The sequence below is a fragment of the Cupressus sempervirens genome, chromosome 8 (genome assembly GCF_028749045.1).
Source record: "Cupressus sempervirens isolate cs-2001-9-10 chromosome 8, ASM2874904v1, whole genome shotgun sequence".
Lineage (NCBI taxonomy): Eukaryota > Viridiplantae > Streptophyta > Pinopsida > Cupressales > Cupressaceae > Cupressus > Cupressus sempervirens.
The window spans coordinates 151807554-151815080 of record NC_143125.1 but is presented as its reverse complement, the minus strand read 5'-3'; positions in this window follow the sequence as shown (position 1 = coordinate 151815080).

Genomic DNA, 7527 nt, shown 5'->3' with positions numbered 1-7527 from the left:
CTAGTTTGGGGCATATATGTTAATGACATTCTAGGTCTCCTCATCTTTCTTGTGCTCAATAATAAGGTAGCATTTAGAATTATGGATGAAATTCTCTTCACCAACACTAGGGTTCCAAAAGGTGGCCACACCTTCTAACTCTCCCTCTGCTTTACTATAACAATATTTAGCCCCTAGCCAACTATAAGCCACAATACTATGTAGATTAACCATGGTCATTTTAACTTCTTGAATTAGAAGGATATCAATCCTTGTATTAGATAGTTGCTACTTAAGCACAAATTTCTTCTAAGGGCTATTCGACCCCCTCATTTTCCATAATAGTATAATCATTTCTTACCCTTGGCCATAGACTCTAGGGTAGGTTTCCTACCACTAGCCACCTCCCTTGCCATCTACTTCATCCTTCTATTCTGCTTCACTGTCTTCCCCACATCCGACTTCATCTCCTTCCCACCCTTTGGTTTCTTTGAAACTCTAGTCTATCTTCTCTGAGTTTGTCATTTTTCCTCATCTTCCCCTAGAGAGGAAGTAGAGGTAGTGATATTTCTATCATCTTGGCAATTGGGGGAAATTCTTCACTTTGACTAAGCACATGGGCTACCTCTTTGTCTTCCAAATCATTCCCCCACTACTATATTTGGGCCCAAATTACAATGGAAGACCATCACAATTATGACAATAACCCATTGACCAACTAACATTAGTCAAAATTGGTTCTTGTCAGACATGCATCAGACTTTTACTATCATAGGTTGTGACAAAAAGGGGTATTATTGCAATTGCAATGAACACAGGTGTCATAAATTGGGCTATCATTCTAGCAAACTGTTCATTTTCACCATAACAATTGTGGTAGAAATCTATCAATGACACCATTGTAATTGAGACATCTGTGTGATAGAAATACTATAGGCCCCAAGGAAAACTGTCAAAACTGTATGTACATATATATGTATATGTATATGTATATGTATATGTATATGTATGTATGTATTTATGTATGCATGTATGTATATAAACAAAGAGATATTGGCACAAAAGAAAAATAATAAAACTCACTCAACAATAGCATGGCCATAGATGCAATGGCAACACCTATTTTAAGTAGATTCCTCTTTTTCTCTCTCATTTTTCATGTGTTTATTTCACTTGAACTATTATTTCTTAAGGGGGTTTTTCTAATATTGGATTTGTTTCATATGCATATGACATCAAGCAGAGCTAAAAAATACAATAGGTTTGCATTTCTATTAGAGGTCTTTAGTTGGGTATTTTAAGTTATAAGCCATCATGAACATTGTTCTTGATGATGGTCTATGATTTTAAAAACTTAGTAGACCTATTAAATAAATGTAATCATGTTGTGTTTTATCAGCTTTGCCTACTATCCATGCATTTGAATGTAGTCGCACGTGCATTATTGGTTTAGATTGGCAAAATCTTATTTTGGATGAGATGGAAAAATGACATGCACTAGAAGATGGGAAAATGATGTCACTTTTATACCTGTCTGGGGCCTTTTTTGTACTTTAAAGATTGATCATTTCTTAAATATTTTAGATGTCAATGGGAATTTAGATGCTCATAGGGGGGGGAGAAATGAGCTTCCACCTTCATGTGGTTGGCCCTTCTTAGTAGAGAATATTAAACTATTCTTGAAACCAAGTCAAGTTCAACATTAACCTATGATTGTATGCCAACTAACTGTGTGAATCTATTGTTTTCATGTAATGCAGAAAGATACCATAGTTGAATATGCAATCTCAATTCATATGCATATGACATTAGGTGGAGCTAAAAAACCTAACACGTTTGCATTTTTGTTAGAAGTTTGCATAGACCTATTAAATAAAGGTAAATGTGCTAGGTTTTTTATGTTCCTTCTATTGTCCATGCATACAGAATGTACTTGTACATGCATTCTTTATTTAGAGTGGTAGAATCTTATTTTGGATGCAACTGAAAAATGACTTCAAAGATGGGGAAATGATGTCACGATTGCAGGTTTGGAACCTTTTTTGTACTTTAAACATTGATCATTTTTTAAAGATTTTAGATATTAAAGGGGAATTTAGATGTTGGGGTGAGAATGGGGCCAAATGAGCTTCCACCTTCACGTGGTTGGCCCTAATTAGTAGAGAATATTAAAATATTCTAGAAACCAAGTGAAGCTCAATATTAATCTATGATTGCACCATAGCAATTCAATGTTTGTTGATAATTGTTTTTTATTAATATAGTAGGCTATCACAAACATGGTGAATTTTTTTTTGAGGATCTTACATTAGCTAAATAAATCATAGTAGATAGTTTTAGAAAGAAACAAGCCATAACCTAGTTAAATGGGTCTATTTTTTGATTAGTTCGGTTCATATATACATATATTTAACTGGGTTATGATTTTTGCAAGGGAATGAGCCTCATGATTATGGCATTCACGTAGAAGCAAAACTTGCTTCTGCAACTCCTTACACTCAACTCTTCGCTGAAGTTATTCTTCCAGTAGTGAAAATAACTGCTACAAGTTCCTAGGGGCCAAGTGACCCTAAACCTATGCTATGTTTTATGGAGACATGGGAGAAGTTACTACTAGCTTTAGTACTTCATAACATTCTGCATCATATAGTGATGCACAAATTAACAACAATAGTAGATACTTGGGATGCAAAGATCACAAGGGCATGTCAACAAATTCTTATAGAATTGTCATCATATTAGGTACAATAAAATAAATGCGATGTAGAGATTAGAAGGGCACGAAAATGAGATGCAAAGATCATAAGGGCATGACAATGAAATGCAATGATCACAAGGGCATGACAAAAAAATCCTAGATCTCCACATGATACATACATACATACATACATACATACATACATACATATACATGTATGTATGTATACAAAGTGATATTTTTAAAGGTGCTTATTACATCTTAGCACAACAAAAAAATTGATCAAGCTACATACATATTCTAGAATCCAAATAATAAAATAATAAAACTCATTCAACCCATGCTTAGTGACTTAGCTCAAGATCCTGCAAAAAAAAATGTTGATTGTTCCTTTTATTGTGGTAATCAGCAAGTAGACCCATTTAACTGGGTTATGGCTTGTATATATATGGATATTTAACTGGGTTATAGGTTTTGCAAGGGAATAAGTCTTATGATTATGACATTTATGTACACAGAAGTAGAACTTGCTTCTTCAACTCTTTACACTCAACTCTTAATTGAAGTTATTCTTCTAGCAATGAGAATAGCTATTACAAATTCCTAGGAGACAAGGGACCCTAAACCTATGCTACATTTTATGGAGACATGGGAGAAGTTACTACTGGCTTCAGTACTTCATTACATCCTTGGCTTCCATTGTTGGGCTAGCATATGAAGCCTTTATAAATTGGGGAATGTGCTTCATGCCTGACATTCAAGTGATGCATTTGTATATGCAATTTTATCACCTTGGAAAACTGTATTTGATCCTGCTAGCTAAGAATAGTTAGTTGTTCATTTTATTGTACCTAATCTAATGATAGTTCTACAAGAATTTTTAATCAACCCAACTAATCAATAACTAGACCAAATTAATAGCAGTAGTAGATACTTGGGATTTTAGAATGTGCTTCATGCTTGGCATTCAAGTGATGCATCTGCATATGCAATTTTATCACCTTGGAAAACTGTATTTGATCCTACTAGCGGGAATAATAGATTGGTCATTTTATTGTATATAATCTGATGATATTTCTACATGAATTTGTAATCAACCCAACTAATTAATAACTAGACCAAATTAATAATAGTAGTAGATACTTGGGATCCCTGTAGGGAGAGCATGCCAATGCATGCATGGTTACATCCTTGGTTTCCATTTTTGGGCCAGCGTATGGAGCCTTTATATCTAGCCATTCATTATAAATTGGGGAAAGCACTTCATGCCTAGAATTCAAGTGATGCATCTACATATGCAATTTTATCACCTTGGAAAATTATTTTTGATCTTGCTAGTTGGGAACATTAGATTGTTCATCTTATTGTACCTAATCTAATGATAGTTCTAGAGGAATTTGTAATTAACCCAACTAATCAACAACTAGACCATTTTAACTAGGCTATGGCTTGGGCATGTGTTATTCCCATTTATCATATGGTTGCAATGTTGGAGGGAACATTTTTTATTTGTGCAGGATATGGAGGAAGAGCAATGGTGTTGGAAAACATTAAAATTTAATAATGTGAAGTCACCTTGTGGAACTTGTGTATGCTCTTAGCAAACATGTTATCAAAAATGTTCATAATGATCTTTTTTGCTTCTACATGTTTTTGCATGGAGCCTTCACACAGCTAGTGGTCAAAAATGTCTACATAAGAATGTATGTGAACCTGCAATGCATTGCTATGTGTTGAAATATGTGGAAAATCATATAATCCTTCATCATACAAGGTCTTTCACTTGGTGTGCTCATTCATTAAGTAAAGCACCCACATTTGCATTTCAAATCATGATTTATCTATTTTGTGCTTAAGAATTGGTACATCCTAGAAAGAGTATCTAAGAAGAGATGTATCTCACATTCATTAATTAATAAAATATAGAATTCATTTACTATCACATGAAGTGAAAAACAATTATGAGCATCCATAAAATAATATCATAATGTCCAAAGCTAACATCAAACAATAGTTCATCCTTTAACATTCATTAACAGTAGCACATAAACAAATAACGTTCAATAACATGTGAAATAAGGTATTCAAACATGCCTCAACCAATTATAATTTAGTTTTGGGTCACCTACCTAATTAGTTTGGAATTTTTTTCTCACCAAAAATCATAAAATGTAAGAACAATTGTGCCGAAAAGAGCGTAAAAAGATGATTATCATGCACCAATTATGATTTTTAGAACTTTTGGCACAATCGTTCTTACAATTTTTTGGCTAAATCTCCAATTGGTCAGTATGTGTTTTGAAAATTTATTGTTGGGATGTGAGTTAGGAAAAAGAAAAATATCAAAATTGAAAAAGATGTACATAAATACAATTAATTTGTAAACTTCAATTTTATAAACTTACAAAGAGAACCATAGAATTATAAGAAACTATTCTGGTTTCTACTTTTTGAAAATTATAGTTACAAGTTATAAAGTTATAAACCTTTGATTTAGAGAGAATAAATAATGGAAATGAAGTATTGCAGAAGGTGCAAGCTCAACTACACCCCCCCCCCCCCCCGCATTTGGATGGCATTGTTAAGTAGAGAATAGTCACATCCATATAATCTACAAGTATAAATTTCTGCATACTTAGTTTGTTATGAATAATTCAATTGAATGTAAGGATAATTGCTTGTGTGAATTCAAGACATGAATGCTTAATTTAATTTAGCACAAGTAGTATGCAAGTGTGTATGTATGAATGTAAAGAAGTTCACATAGTGAATTGATTTACATACATACATGCATATATGAATACAATCATCATAATCAATTATCCTTGAATCTGACCAAAGCTATTACATGTGAACAAGAGATACATGTTTAGAAGAAAAATAAAAGAACATTTACATAGGTACCTCTTCTCCCTTTGAAGAAAATCACAGAGCAAGGACACAAAGATCACAAGGGAATGAAAATAAAATCCTAGATCTCCACTAATCTCCACTAACATTTAGAGCTCTCCACCCTTGTTTGGAGCTTTCCACCCTCACTTGCATGCAACTCTCCACAATAAATCAAAACAAATTAGAAATGATTAATGTCATGTTTTCTTTTCTTTTTTGTTTATAATCCGTAATCCACAAGATCTCTATGTATATATGCATACATACATACATACATACATACATATATTACATACATACATACATGAAAACAACAATGCACTTTCTAAGAGTTTACAATTTTTCAAATATACTAATGTTTTACAAGAAAATCCATATGACAAACTATTAGCTCAAATGCAAAAACATGCTATTGAAATAGTACAAAAAGTCCTTGACATGAGAGGTCTGCAAGTGAGGGTGTTGACCAATCTTGAAAACTTGGATGCTGAAATGAAAGATATCAATGATCAAACACATATGCTAGAGTTAAAACACATTGTGTATTTGATTTTAGATAAGGTAGAGGCAGATATTTAGAAGTTTGATAATCAAAATTTAAGGCATAAGAGTGAAAAAGAAGGAGTGTCTTTAGAAAGTGAATAAGGAGCAGCTTTAAAAAGAGATTGCATGGCAAAAAAATAGCTAGATGACATGGACAATATTATGGGAGCCACTAGATAGAATCCAAGAAAGTGTTGTGGTAGGTACGATGACATTGGAATCACTTGCAAGTTTCTTTGAGAATTTATAATCCAAATATAAAATTCTTATAAGAGTGTTTCAAGTATTGGCACAATCTCCCTGCGATGATCCCAAGTATCAAATGCTTATAAGAGTGTTTCAAGGTGGGGAACCACTTCAACATCCTTTGCATGGTTTAGAGGTAATGTCATTGTGGAAGAGGCTTCTGTAATAGAATGAGCCTTGTGATGATGGCATTTATGTGGAAGTAGAACTTTCTTCTTCAACTCCTTACAGTCGACTCTTCACTAAAGTTAATCTTCAATTCCTTTCATACGTAATTTTATCACTTGGAAAACTATATTTGATCCAGCTAGCTAGGAACAATTGATTGGTCATTTTATTATATCTAATTTGATGAAAATTCTATAGGAATTCTTAATCAACCCAACTAATTAGCAACTAGATCCATTTAATTGGTTATGGCTAGTTTCTTTCTAGAAAATATAGATGATATGACATGTTTTTGTAAAATTTCTTGTGAACTTTGCCCATTTTTCCTGGTCTGCATTATTTTTGTGGAGGATCTTGAGGTAAGTCACTTAGCGCAGGTTGAGTGATTTTTTTTTAGATTCTAGAATGTGTATGTAGTTGGATCAATTTTTTTGTTGTGTAGCTAAGATGTAATAAGCACCTTAAAAAAGATCTCTAAATATACATGTTCAAAAGGAGATAAAGAGATACCTATTTAGAAGGAAAAGAAACCAACATTTACATACCCTTGAAGAAAATTGCAGAGCTAGGGCATGACAACAAAATAAAAAAGAAGGGCACAACATAACAACTAAATCATAGAGAAAGGGCATGACATGGTGACAAAACTGTAGAGCTAGGGCATGACACCAAAATCACATAGCAAGGGCATGACAATGAAACACAGAGATCATAAGGGCACAACAAGCACATATGCATAATCATGAGGCTCATTCCCTTGAAAAAGCCATAACCTAGTTAAATATATGTATATATCAACCCAACTAATCAACAACTAGACCCATTTAACTATTTATGGCTTTTTTCTTTCTAAAAATATTTTCTATGATATGTTTTAATAAAATTTCTTGCAAACTTAACCCATTTTTCATGGTCTGCATCATTTGTGTGCAAGATCTTGAGGTAAATCACTTAGCATAGGTTGAGTGAGTTTTATTGTTTTATTATTTGGATTCTACAAT